Here is a 14,634-nt window from a genome sequence, read left to right as displayed (position 1 = left end):
AATTAATTTCTTCTAAGGCAAATAGTGTAATACGTATATGCCTTTCAATTCCCATTTGGCAAAAAGCCTATTTTCAGTATGCAGTACATAGACTTTTGGAATACTGGAACTGCATTCATCACAGACACACTTAAACAAATAACATTTCCTTCCTTCGGGTACCAATTCGCTGTGGTCTAGGAAAATATATATCTATTTTACAACATCAGTATTCCCACCAAATCCAGATAGCCAGATTAGAAGCAAAGCTCTTTGTTTAATATTTAATTAGCCCAGAAAACCATTCTGGAGGGGTTATCTCCAGGCATGCAAACTCCTCTGCAAAGCAGGACCGGAGCTGACGGTCCGGCCTTGTATCCCGGTGCACACAACCCTGAGACACGACTGCATTCCAGGATGAAGCCATCCAGGCAGCACTCCTGATTAATTCATTGCCTGAGAAAGGACAGGAGAGCAAACACAGAGCACCCCAAACCAAGAGTCCGAGCACTGCCTCCCTGACTGGGCTCAGATGTGAACGTCTCCATCTGCCAGGGCCTGTGTCATTCCCGGCTGCCGAGCGCTGGGAACGCGGCTCCCCTGTACTCTAATCACTCTCTGTTCCTGGGCTGGTGTGCCTGACTTGCCAGGTGAAGTGTTTTGACAGAAAGCCTGACGTGGCATGACATTTTGCAGTCTTGTCAGCTTCCTGGGAATACACATAATTCTCTACCTTCCCAGGGAAACCCTCCTCTCCTGTTTCAGAACAGCATCCAGTTGTCTCTTGCACCATCCTCCACGTATCTTTTTTCCCCCCACTGCATGATTCAGGCACATTTTATCCCTTCTTGGCTATTAAAACATTCTCTCTCCATGCTTGGAGCTCTCATGAGTATAAACTGCTCACTACCCAAGGCTGGAGAGCCTGGATATCTTTCCAGACCTATGGTGTGACTCTCAGGGATGATCCTGTGCAGGGTTAAGAATCGGACTGGATGATCCCTGTGGGTCCCTTCCAACTCAGCATATTCCCTGACTCTGTGATCCTTGCCCATGCAAGCACATCAATTTACAGATTTACCAGCATATTCCTAATTCTAGACTGTTCTGTGGTCCAGCCTGGGCTCTCACAGGAAGTTTGTAGCAGTGAATTTTTACTCTGAAAACTCTGAGATCTCTTCATCTCAGTATCTTACCCAGCACTTATTTGGCAGTATCCAAATGAGCTGCTCTGCTGCAGGATGCACAGATAAGATATTAGACCCAGCTACCATGGTGATTGATGTTCTAAAAATATCCAAGTCAGCTGTACTGACAGATGGGTTAAATATATGGCTGCACTATACCTGGATCACAATCTGTTAGGATGAGGATGCAGATAAGGACCAGCGAGTGTAATTCAGTTTGGAAAGTTTAAAAAAAAAAAAAAAGTTTAAACCCAACATTATGAAACTCTAACTGTCTCAAATGTTAAAAAAGGCTTTTCATTTTGTAATTCTGGTCTGGCAACTCTATCTGGTGCCATTATGCACACGAGGAGATGACAAATATGTAGATTGCAGTGGTAAGGAGAAGGAATCCAGTTCTTAGCAAACTCAACATGACAGAAAGCATTTGTTGCTGCTGCTGAAATTTGTGTATCTAAGCATTCTGTGAAGTCTAATGTGATCTTAGGCTGCCTGCTGCCTTGGAAACTAGTGGTCAGATACTCTCGGCAGTGGGCATAACCAGCTAGAACATTTTGATTAGATGAAATTTCATGGAACCAAAATATTTCACACACTGGTTTCACTGAATTTCTGTCAAGGACTGAGAAAGAGAAAGCACTCCTTGAAAATAATCCTGGTGGTTTGGACACTGAGATGCTGAGCTCTAGACTCCAAGCCCTGTTGGACCAAGCCATCTGGAATTAAACCAATTGCACTTGAGGCCAACGACAGGCCAGTCAAGCTGCTAACAAAGAACAAAGTCAAAAGATGTAACTTTCAGATATAAAAGAGAGGAAAAAAAAAAAAAACAAGCACATGCTTATTTTCCATGTTGTTTGACTGTCTTCATTGCAACCCCAAAGCCTTGAGAATTCCAGTAAAATTTGCCCATTTGCCCAGAAGCAAAGCACTTGCGTTACAAAAGAGTGGTTCAGACAAAGGCTGCTTTACAAAGGATCTAGAAATTACTAAAAACTCAGGTAATGAGGGTTTCACTTCCTCACGAGCTCACTTTGGAGAAACAGAAATTCATTTTCCTCAGATACAACTTCCAGGTTACTAGGCTGAACAAAGAGCACTGTTACTGTGGGCTCAGTAGACTTAAATCAGCCAGGAGAAAATGCACTGGTACCCTCAGGAGTGTTTCCTCCTGTCCCACCTCTGCAGCACCAGGACTGGAGTTCAGAAAGCAAATATTGCCACATATTGCTCTCCTCCAGCCAGCAACTGAGTCCAATCAAAGCTGTGGACTTTCTACACAGCCTACAAACCCAGAGGGCCATTGACAGGCCTGGAAAGGCATCCAGCTCTTGGCAGGCACTGTGATCACAGAGAAGGGCCCATCTGCCAAGTGGCATCCACAGCAGCTCCCTCATCCCGGCCCCACAGCCAGGATTCCGGCAACGGGGCACCCTGGAATTGCCATGGCAGGATCCTGCAAATGGCCTCTGACTCACCATTAAATTAATGCTCCTTATTAAAGGCATCTTTCCAATCACTCACGTTTCTTCGCATCCACACATGAACATTCCTGTGATTTCCCAAGGTCAGCTGTGCACGTGGATGCCCCTTTCCCGTATTCCAAAGCCCCGAAATGACAACTCCTCCTCCTGCCTTTGGGCTCAGGGCAAAGCTGCCCTTTGAAAGCACCAGGTGGGTCACGCTCCCCAAGAACAGCCATTACCAGGCACTCCCAGGATGTTGATTCCAGCATATTTGTATGGAAATCACCCTTGTGGTGCCACTCTGCTCCTTATAAATCATTTCAATATCAGGCTCATAAACCCAAGTGATTGTAGAGCACAAATAAACACAGGTGCACTCCTGCAAATGTGTACCAAGAACTGCTGCTGGACTGTTCTCCGAGGGCCACCATGGGCACAGGGGAGGGTTCCCACCCACTCCTCCTTTTTCAGCCATCCTGGTTTTTTACAATTTCAAATTTAATACTTTTTCTAATATATTATGCTGTTACCTCCCCTGTATTTAAACTGTACTTAAAAGCATGCTAAGAACTGGTAATTCTTTAATGGTTGTTCACTTACAAGCGATTGTGGGTCATTACACAATCATTTAAAGGGCATTAATGAGAACCATTTAATGGTTTTAGTAGAATATCATTGTAAGGGACAGGGGAAAAGTTACTGGCTGTAAATTTTTATGACCATTTCTTACAAAACGTATTACTTTAAAGATTTATGTATGTAACAATGAGTACAATAAAAGCCATGCTAAAAATAATTTGAAATCAAAGTAATGCATATAGATAAGGCCCCACTTGCTGCAGTTTTCCATGCAGACAGGAGGATTTTCTTTCTTTTTCTTCCAGAAACCTCACACCTTGCAGTGCAGCTTCAGATCTCCTTTATGAAAAGTCAGAGCATTAAAAAAAAAAAAAAAAAAAAGCTCAAGTCTACATTTTAACAAGGCATAAATTGTCCTTTACGGTCCGTATTTTATTTTTACTTTTCACTCGTTGTTTTGCATAAGAAGTCAGTATTTTCTCCCTTTTTCCTCAGACACGGCACAATAAGACAGCTTTTAAGCCGAATGTAAGGAGAATTACTTTTATAAGGCACCCTGAACTGTACATTTGGCTGGCTTTTTACAACTGGAAAATAAAGGAGAACTCTGCACACCAAAATTAAAAGGTTGGCTATTTCCCCACAGGGAAATTCTTTATTACTATACTAGACCACAGCATACCTTCAAAACTACGGAAACTTATTTTGAAAACTATTCATATGGACGCATTAACCTTATTAAAGTGCTTTAATAACACAACAGTCATCATATTATGCCTGGTTTTGTCCATTTGTGACTCACATGGAATATATAATGAGGAAGACAATGCCCTTTTTCCCCAGCATTCTTGCATAAGTAGGAGAATATTTCTAATTAAAAGGCAGAGTTAGTACAGCACATGAATTGAACTCAACCATATCTCTAGAAATGCTGATATTTTTACTGTTTGCATTAAGTAAGGACTGTATTTCTCTCTGAATCTGACCCAGTACCCATTACCAATAAGATTAAGATTTAAGATAACTTGGTCAAAAGATGGTGAATTATAACTTTTAATTAAAATGTAGAAAATAGTTTCTTTAAAATAAACATGGTAATACTTTCGAGATCGTTAATTTTTTATGTAACGAACAACAAAACCAACCTGAATATTTTAAAGGGTGACACTGCAGAGCCCAGGAAAAGGGGATTTTTCAAAACTTCTCGAAGCAACAAACACAAGCAACGCAGCTCGTGTGTCTTTGGAAGCAGTGCTGTTCTTTCATGGTGTTAGCCCTCCACCAGCTCTCCAAAATGCAGTTTAAATTCTAACTGAGATGACAGTGATATCAGGCTGACTTATGTTTTCTTCACTTGCTATTTTACTGTTTGGTTCCCATTTTGAAATGCTTGAAGAAATTCAGGAGCTGGACTGCTCCGATTTGCTTCTGTGTTTGGGACTGTGTAGCAATGTTAGTAATGATTAATATCATGTCAAATGGGGGCTGTCTCATCTTTACTACAGATAAACATTCCCTTGGCTTCCCAGGAATATCTTATTGCTGTGCTTGTAGCTCAGTCACCACAATTCTGCTTAATACAAGAGCAGAACGGAACTGATTTTATTTAAATTGTAAAACACTGGGAGGGAAATGAAGGGTCTGTGCAAGTTGGGAACCCAACTCTTAAGACAGATGAGAGGAATCCAGTCCAACTCCAATGCAATTCCTCAAGCCATTTCCCTGGATGAGGCACAAGATGCATCTCCTCATCCCAAGCCCTGAACTGCCACGTGATTCTGTCTCTTGAACTCTCGGGAGCAAGAAGCATCACCCAGGCCTGACCATGGCCTGGGACTAATGACACTGGGATGAGATCAAATCCACCTTTACCTGCAACCTGAACTGGGAGTTAAAACCTCAGTTTCTGGAAACAAAAGGGCAACACACTAAAAATCAATGGACAACTTCATTCCCTGGTTTTGTGATCCTGCTCATTACTGGCACTTTTCAACTCTCCCCCATCTTATTTTTCACTGGATATTAATCACTGCTAACTATATTTTCCCATGCCAATTCTTCACCTCATCAGAAAACAGCACCTGCACTCAGAGCACAGAATTAGGAGATTCATAAAAATCAAGGAATGAAATGGCACATTGGTTTAGTGTGTCAGTGTTTCACCTCCAGGAATACAGGACTGTGAAAGAGGAAAGGGGAGAGAAAAAAACGTGGTAAAGAGAACAAGAAGCAGAAATTTAAATAAAGAGAATAACAGGGACACAGATAGAAGAGATGGGAGAAGAGGATGAAGATGCAACCAACGTAACTGAAAAAGGAACAGGCCAAAGTTGGGTGGATGAAATATTAAGAATTACATGAAAATATTTTCTTTATGCACCTGCACACATTTCCATGTGCTACAGCCCACGCTAAAATAAAGAGAAAGGTGAAGGCAAAGCACTGAAATCGCTCCCTTTTTTCCTATAGCCCCACTAAGAAAAAAAGAAAAAGAGGAAATTGAATGCCATAAATATATTCAAACAATAAAATTTTGATTTACAGGAAGAAAAGCAAATAAATTGTGAGTAATGATTTGAGGTTGTAGAGGTCTCCAAACACTACATGATTTTTATTTGTCATGTGTGTTGCAGTATTCAGACTCACTGAAGTACATTCAGAACACAGATTCTGCCTAGTTTTTTGAAGGTATTTTGCTTGGTTTGAGCTTTTTCCCCTCTTCTTAATCAAATGGGCTGCACAGGCACCTATGTAGTTACAACACTGAGTCCAACACTTACAAGACAATGTGGTTTGTTGCAGTTATTGACTTTACACACACACAGAAGTGACTCTTCTTCAGAGCTTTTGGAATTTTAATCATGTTTCCTGATGATCCTTTGGCTACTCATAAAAATAGAGACAAATATCTCTACAACTGACCCCATGGTGGGCAGTGTCCTAAAGCTGTTATGCCATGGAATGCAGTGAAAAGGAGAAGATGCTTATGCATAAAATGCACTTTGCCTTTAAATTATCTTAGTCCAGTGGGAAACCTCCTACTGTTCCTATATGTATACAGACACACACCTTGCCCCTAAAATTATTTCAAATAGCCATTCTATCCAAGGAAGATGTCTACAGCTGAGTTTCCTCTTCTGCTTTTGCAGAAACAGTTAACTGAGAACGGATGGAAAATGAAAAAAAAAAAAAAAAGGTATGGAATTCAAAGATAATTAATTTACTACATATTTCCAAGGTATCAAACTTTAAAACACCTGTGAGTATCTGCTATTTTCAGCTTTCAGTCAAAGTAGCTGCCAATACCCATAGCACAAAAACTGAGGAGTAATTGCACAGATCCTGGGAAAGCCAGAGGGACATTCAAGGCAGTGTCAGTCAGTTTGGCTCCACTGGTCTGATCCGTGACATTTTAAATGCAGATATGGCCAGTGTCCTGGAAAAAATGATTTGGGATACATCACAGAATGGCTTGGGTTGGAAGGGACCTGAAAGACCATCCAGTAAGGCTCTGGCACAGGCTGCCCAGAGAAGCTGTGGCTGCCCCATCCCTGGAAGTGTCCAGGGCCACGCTGGACAGGGCTTGGAGCTCCCTGGGATCCTGGGATAGTGGAAGGTGTCCCTGCCTATGGCAGGGGTGTGGAACCAGGTGATCTCTTCCAACCCAAGCCATCCTGTGATTTATGGCATCGCTCCTCTTTCCCATGCTATCAGCAGCCATTGCTGATACATTGCTCTGAAGTTCTGGTATAATATCTCTGCACAATAAAATAGTCCATTTTGACCTGTGTGTGGACAATTTCATCACACTGACACCTCAGCTTTCTCTCTGCATTCTTCTGCCCACCACACCTCTGGATACCTTCAAGGAGAAGTACTAAAGAATGCTCTGACAGTAACATTTGGGTTTGTGACTGGGGCACACGAGCAGTTGCTCTGTGAATCACTGGCACAGCCCTGTAATCTCCACTGGAAGGTGCAACTGTGGTAGAACTGGTGTGCTGAAATATTTTTTTATGAATCTAGGAGCACATTTGTAAGTTATTATACAACCAGTGCATTCTATGAAACAAGCTGGGAAGCCCAAACTTCCCAGCTTCAATCCCTGCCCGAGCCTAGTGAGTCCCTGAAGGATTTACCTCTTTGCTTTCCATTCCCTGTGTGTCACTGGAGAATAACAGCACTTACCTACTTCACAGCAAGGCTCTTGTGAGAGCTAATTAATGTTTGTTGCACAACACTTTGAATTTGTAAAATGTCATTTAAGTGATAAGTATTATTGCCATTATCATCAGCGCTGTCCTGGGTACCACAGACACATGAAGGCGGCTGCTCTAAGAGCTACTTAATACATTAAGGACAAGGAGCAAAGTGGAAAAAGCATCAAATCCTTTTCATTTTCTTAAGAACAACAAGTGCTTAAAAAAAAAAAAGTGGTTGACAACATCTGCTTGCCTTGAAGATTTCTGTTTTAGGGTCTGTTCTCTGCCACACTCACTCTGACTTGTCCTCCAAGTAGCTGCTCCAACTGGTTGTCAGTGGGAGCACGGTGTGATGGCAGCGGAACCCACCACACTGGGAGCTGCCTGGAACTGAGATGCTGCATAGGTGCAGTTTAATAAGTGTATTTTTCCCCAGCTTCCCTTCCTGTGGAACCTCATCTCCCTTTTTAATTTCGTTTTCCCCTTTCCAGACAGCAGAGGTAAGGTCAGCAGCCAGTGATGTAATAAACTAGTTAGGAACGTGCTGCAAAGTGCACCACATGAGATAATAACTATATTTAGCTATAAAAATTCAACGTGGATTATATTTCCAAAGTCTATTTATATAACTCTTTTTGTGGATAAATTAAAAACTATTTTAAGTATTCAAACCAGTGGGGGTGAAAAAAAAAAAAAAGGCTTAAATTATGTCCAAAAGGTAAGGGCATGAATCAGTACATGAGGAGAGAGACCCTGGAGGTTTATCCCCTTTCAAAAGGCAGGGATTTCTAGAAAAATCCATTAGTTTTAACCCTTGGACAGATGCACATCCAGTTTGGACCCTGTACCCTACCAACTCAGCTCACCCTGAAAATCTGAAACCCCAGCACCAAGGACTGTGGTTCTCTGGCACTTTTCTCCTCATTAACCTGAGGTTCTGGGGAACCAACTCCAATCAGGAAGATATTTACATCCAGATCAATGGGAAATGAGACTGCCCAACATAGACTGTCCTGCACAATATTTTAGTGTCCCAAACCTATTAAGAGCTATGAGATTTATACCATGAAGTTCATGCACCATGCTATAATTTACACCTAAAAGTTGTCTTGCAGCTGCTTCCCCTTGGCCTGTTCTTCCATTACATCCAAATTAATAAAGTCTATAACCTGTGTGTTCCTATGTTAAAGATAATGAAGGAATGAGGGGTGGGTGGGAAGGAAATAATGACAACAACGACAAAATCAACACTAAATGATAATATTTCTGAACTGCTGTGATTGTCTGAAAAATTTTGGCTGAATGCATCTATGATATTGTGTGTTAAAAACAAAAGACTTGTGTTTTTCTTATTTTTGACTTCTCAAATCAGTGCCTCAGCAAGGCACCACCATATGCAAACTACAGAGAGCCCCAATTAGGATATTCTCCATTAAACTCTCAGTGATACTGCAAAGCACAGACAAAAGTGTAACTAAATAAATAGATACCAGCATATAAATCACTGAGATTAACTTCAAGCTTGTGAAAATAACCCTTGTAAATATAAAGTGAAGGTCATCAGACACCCAGCACACAGGGCTGACAACAGTGGGACATAGGCAGAGTGGGCTGGGCTGCCACTCCATGAACTGAATTCTTATCTCCTGCCAATACATGGAATTTTCCTTCCGAGTAATAAACTACTCAACGGGAAGGAAGAATCCAGAAACACAAAGCACATCATGGAATGCAAATTCCTGAGGGAAACCACCTGAGGCAGGTGCAAAAGCTGCTGCTGCACGTCCTCCCTCCCCTTCAGAAGGGGGTAATAAAAAGCTGGAATGGACAAAGAGTTGGTGTGTACAAGCCAAAATACCAAAAACCAAGCAGGAGCAAGAACAGCAGTGGTAGGAAGGGCTGAGGGATGTGTTAAACACACTGTGCCTTCAGAGAAAGGGCATCATCCCCTCTAGTAACAAGTGCAGCAGCCCCAGCCTTTATTTACTATGTATGCACATATCTTTGACCTATATTTTGAAAACCATTAAGAATCCAGAATATGGACAAACAAAAATAAGGAGAGAGGTTTTTTGTTATTGTTGGGTTTTTCCTCTTCTCTTTTGTGCTAAATAGCACAGCCTCAAGCCATTCCTTACAGTTGCAAAAATGTTCAAATGAGGCCTTCAAAGGCTGGAGGCTGAACTCTCCCGGGTGGACTCTCTTGTAATCATTAGGCTAAGCAGAAAACACAAAACTGCTGTAAACAACAAACTTATAAAAGAGAATGTTAAATATCATGCCACCAAGTCAACAGGAAACTGAAGCTCTCTGATACACAAGTCATGGTCACGAGGCACACTGTGCTCACATCAAAATGTAACTTGGTTTTCTTCTGTTTATTTTTCTTCTCTGCTTATTACTTTGTGTGAGAATGAAAGGCAGTAGGGGAAGAGAAGCAAGACAACAGACAGCCGTGGTAGCAACAACACTTTCAACTGCCTTTGGCTCTCCTAACAGCATCAGGAAGACAAAGAACATCATACACTGCAAGTTTATTAAGTAAAAAAGGAGGTGAGAACTCCCAAAGAAAGCACAATCCAGAAACAGCAGATTCTGTATTGAACAGTCACTGATTTACCTTTAAAGACGGAGCTTTTTCACGTGATAAAGACCCTGGAGAATACAGCCCTTTAGCAGACAATAATTAGGTGTCTGCCTACACATCCTTTCCAAGTTGATCTTGGATCAACTCCTCACTTTTGCCCCCAAAGTGTGAAATTTGCTGCAGATGCCACTGTGCATCTCAGCTGCTTCATGAAACCAACTGAGGAATCTCTTCTGGAACTAAAGGAACAACTTGATTTTTGTGACTTGTAATACCAAAACTAAGGGTTGTGTGACCAAAATAAAGGCAACAGAATTGTGCACTACCACCTCTATCAGATGTACAGTGATTCACAGCAGAGTTCTTTCCCAGTGACAAAAAAAACAAAGTACATTTAATGACAAAAGTTCCCAAAAGAAAGCCCACAATTCACAGAACATGCTGCATTTCAACTTTCTAATGTCTTCAGCTAAGAACATCTTAAATTCCTTAAGTTAACAGCAGAAATACATTCACTTAAAAGCAAACAGATGCAATTAGAATAATAAACTTGCTGCTTGCAAAAACACTGCCTTATAAACAGGATATTTACTGAAAGCAGTTGTGTTCCCACTATAACACTTACCTTCACAATTGTGTTCTCTCAATAATGAGTTGGGGCTTCGAGAGCTTCCACACTTTGTTGCACCCAGGTATGGCAGTTAGGGTTTCTCAGGCAAACTGCACTTAACCTGCGAAAAACAAAATAAACTTTCAATTCATATACTGCCTGGCAGAAAAACAGAAACTCATGGCTAAAAGGACTTTGATGAATTAAGTTTTCACTACAGGTGTCACTTTTCAGCGAGCTGCCTGTGCTGTTTGAGTTCTCTGGGTATTCCTCCTCAGCACACTCACTAATATCATTTAATGCTGATCTAATTCACTTGGCAGTGCCCCCCATGGCTTTGGCTGCAATAAGTACTTCTAACATTTACAGGCCCCCGTTCCCAACCACTAATCCAAGTGGAAGCAGCTGTTCTGCTGCCTCAGTGTGGAGCTCTGGTTGGCACCTTGGCCACAGCTGCAGCACGTCTGTGCAGCTCATGGAAAACACCAAAATAGTTCAAACCAACGAGGTTCTGATCTGTGCCATGACTCCTGTGTCATGTAAGAAGTACTTCCCTTTGTTCAATTCACTTAATGCATCTGTTGTATCATGCATCTAGTTTAAAAATTAATAATTTCTTGGTAAAAGTTACAGTATTTCAGCTTCCCACCTTATCACCAAGGTTTCTCTGAGTCTGAGGAAGCAGCAGAATTCCACCTGCTCCCCTTGCCACAAACATCAGGCTTCAGAAAGTAAAATAATAGGTAGAGCTCCACCCTTACACTCAACAAAGATCCTTTGGGGAGTGAAGTTCCTGGTATTTATCAGATCTTCCAACACAAACCTTAAGCTCCAGGTACAACCTGCCTTTCCACAGAAAAACACCCAGTCACTGGGATATGGGAGTCACTATGGCCATGCTAATCCAAATATATTGCCTTAAAACTGCAAATGTAAGAAGGTGTTCATAACACTTGAATCTTTAAGGTGAAAGTTTGTCTTTATTTTTTTTTCCTCCTAATTTTTTACTTTCACAGAAGTGGGTTTAGGCTCATTTTGAAAGGAATCTGCTCTCCAACCATCGGTCCTTATGGAGCTGTCCCAGGAATCCAACAGATGTGATGGAGGGACTGCTCCAAGCATCCACACCCACCAGATCCAAGATCCCTTGCCCATGTTCCCACCTCAGTTTCAGCCACTACAGATGAACCTCTGTCCATGGAAAGAGGAGGAGGCCCCACAGGGCCACGGCCTTAAAGGGAACAGTTAAAACCAAACCTCAGCTTAAGCGTTTTGTTGGATCAATTCCAAATCAAGTCCCAATTCTTTGTGTTTTGACAGTTTTGTAACGTAAAATAGAACACACAGACAGTAGAAACACAATCAAAGTCTTTGCTACTTGAGCCTCTGGAAGTCTCTCCTATTTATAAATAGCAAAAACGTATGTTTATGTAAAGGGAAACACTGATTTACTAGAACTGATTGCTTCACAGTCTAATTACTTTTCAACTGGCTGTTCCAAATTAAGATGTCATTGATGGCTTTTGGTGATATATTTCATTTTAAGCAAATTTATTCTATAATAGAGCACATCATAATGGAAAGCAGAGTTTCCACTCTTCCCTCCTCTTTGTAGCCTGATATCTTGACAAGTAAATTAAATTTAGCTGTTAAAATGCTTCCATTAGTAATTTTATTAAGTTAATTAAGGAATCTCTCTTTCTGAATTTTAACTACATTCATTTCAGCACAACCTTGATTTTCTTTTTTTTTTTTTTTAAATTCCATACATTTCATAACCATGATGGTTTCTAGGACAAACAACTGCCTACAGAACATTCCTGAGACTATGACAAACTCAAATAAGAAAAAACCAAGAAATTTTAAAATAACAAAACCTCATTTTTTCATTTAAATTCTTTTGCTCTACAAATAAAACAAGACTCTCCTACTCGAATCTAGGGACAATGATTGCTGTGAGCAACTCCAAAATCTACAAATCACAGCAGAAATTACACATCTAGAACATTTCTGCTCTAGAAAACAGGTCAAGATGTGTAAATCAGTGTCAATAAAATGAGAATTAGCTGAACCCTCACCTATTGCTTAAGTCAAATTCATAACTCCTGGTTCATGGAAACTCTGCATTTCATAAATAATGCCTTAACTTTCATTTACCTTTTTCATCTTTCAACACAGAAAAGGCACAGATAGAACCAAATATTATGAGAGCAACTGTTCCCTTTTATATCCCTCCTCCCTGAATTGTGGGTCTATGAGAAATTCCCTGAGATTTTCAATTGCCTCCAAAGCAAAGAATTCTGGGTTGTTTATATCCAAACTAAATTCATATATTGTAAACATGAGTTAATAAAGTGCTTTATTTTTTCAGTCATCAATGCGCAAAAACCCTCTAATAGTAAAAAAAAAAACAAAAAAATAAATCTAATTTATCTTCTCACCTAAAGGAAGGGGATTTTTCAATAAACAGTCAAACATTTAATTTGCCCCAGGACTGGGGCCGAACTAATGATAATGTCCACTTGACATTCCATGGTCTGCTGAAAAGAAACGTCTCCAAGAAGTAAAATACGATTATTTAAACCCAAACACTAAGCACAAGGAAGGCTGACACTGATTGTGTATGACAAGGCCACCCAGGGGCACAGCTCAGCACGGGCACATTAACATGTACAGATGTAACAGTGCTCCCTATCACAGCCAAACATGCACCAGGCTAAGGGATAAACAACTGGGAAGGGGGAATTATTTGCTGTACCAAAGATCCGCTCATACAGGTTTGGGGGGGAAAAAACGGCAATATTAAAATGGGGAGAAATGCTACAGAGCTCACTGATCCCACCTGATCTTAACAGAGGGCAGAGAACCCCTGCAGCCAGGCCCTGAGGACTGGAAAAACTTGGGAGAAGGATGGCTGGAAGCAGAGGGGAGAAAAACCACACAGATGAAGCAACTGTATAAGGATCTCACAGTAAATTAACTTTTTGACAGTGAACTACTTGGATTTTTTTCTTTCCTAGAGAACTGACCAACCTCCCTCACAGGAGCTTTCCAGCATGCACAGGACAAGACAGGCAAGAAGGGCCAAGGATGAGGTAAAATTAGTAGTCTAAATTACACAGATCACCTCTAATTACATCATAGTTGGGCTGCAAATAAAAGCAGTGATAAAATAGACTATTTAAAATTATGTTCATGTTGTACTGGTGGAGAACTGCCTATGGAGATGTTGATCCCACTCCACAATGAAGTTCCAAATGCACCAGGTGCCTTTTGCCAAGTGTTTTGGCTGAAAGATGGGAGTGAGGTCAAAACGTGGCAGAATTTCTCTACAAACAAGAGCAAACAGAGACTGTGGGGTTTTTTTATTTTTCATTAGTAATGGTCAGATGACTTGGGAGGAAACTTTTCCCAGCATAAATGATATTTTGTTATAAAAGTTGTACCTTACTATTTATTTTTGCAGAAACAGAAAAGCCTCAAATTCTCCAATGAGAAAAAAAAGTTCATCAATTTGAAGAAAAATGCTTTGTTTCATTTTTATAAATCAAAACATTTGGGGGGGGTCCTCCTGTAACTAATGACATTCTGCATTTAGAGCAAGATTTCAGGTATAGAATAAAAAACTAATCAAGCTTGAAAACACATGAAGTCTTTAAATCTGTTTTTCCTATATCAAGCACAATTAATCAATCATTCTTGATATATCATTGGGGTTAAAGAAAAGCAGTAAAGGAAAAGTTTGTGGAATGGATAAACTCTGCAAGAATCTTCTTTTTTATTATAATATTTCTCATATTTAGACACACATACGAGTTTGTAGAACCAGCCAATCTCCTCTTCCCCAACACTTTAACTAGTTACTTGCTGAATCTTAAAATTGGGTTGATTTAAAAGTAAAAATTATCAAGATATGATACACAAGTTCTCAATTCATTCGGCCCGAAGCTTAAACACTGTTTTTACAGGTAGAAAAATAAAAAAGAAAAAAAAAAAAAAAACACTGTTTTTACAGGTAGAAAAA

General features: G+C 40.5%; 1 long non-coding RNA gene across 2 annotated transcripts in view; it reads right to left on the bottom strand.

Annotated features, from left to right (window-relative positions):
* Positions 1–14,634, bottom strand: part of LOC108500685 — a 260,908-nt gene that overhangs the window by 227,344 nt on the left and 18,930 nt on the right. For both annotated transcript variants that reach the window (XR_001875955.1, XR_001875956.1), the window contains exon 4: positions 10,626–10,731. This is a non-coding gene — a long non-coding RNA (uncharacterized LOC108500685). The remainder of the gene's footprint in view (positions 1–10,625; positions 10,732–14,634) is intronic.

Source organism: Lepidothrix coronata, unplaced genomic scaffold (genome assembly GCF_001604755.1).
Source record: "Lepidothrix coronata isolate B3197 unplaced genomic scaffold, Lepidothrix_coronata-1.0 Scaffold92, whole genome shotgun sequence".
Lineage (NCBI taxonomy): Eukaryota > Metazoa > Chordata > Aves > Passeriformes > Pipridae > Lepidothrix > Lepidothrix coronata.
Note: the sequence above shows the minus strand (reverse complement) of the source record. Positions and strands in the feature narration are given on the sequence as shown.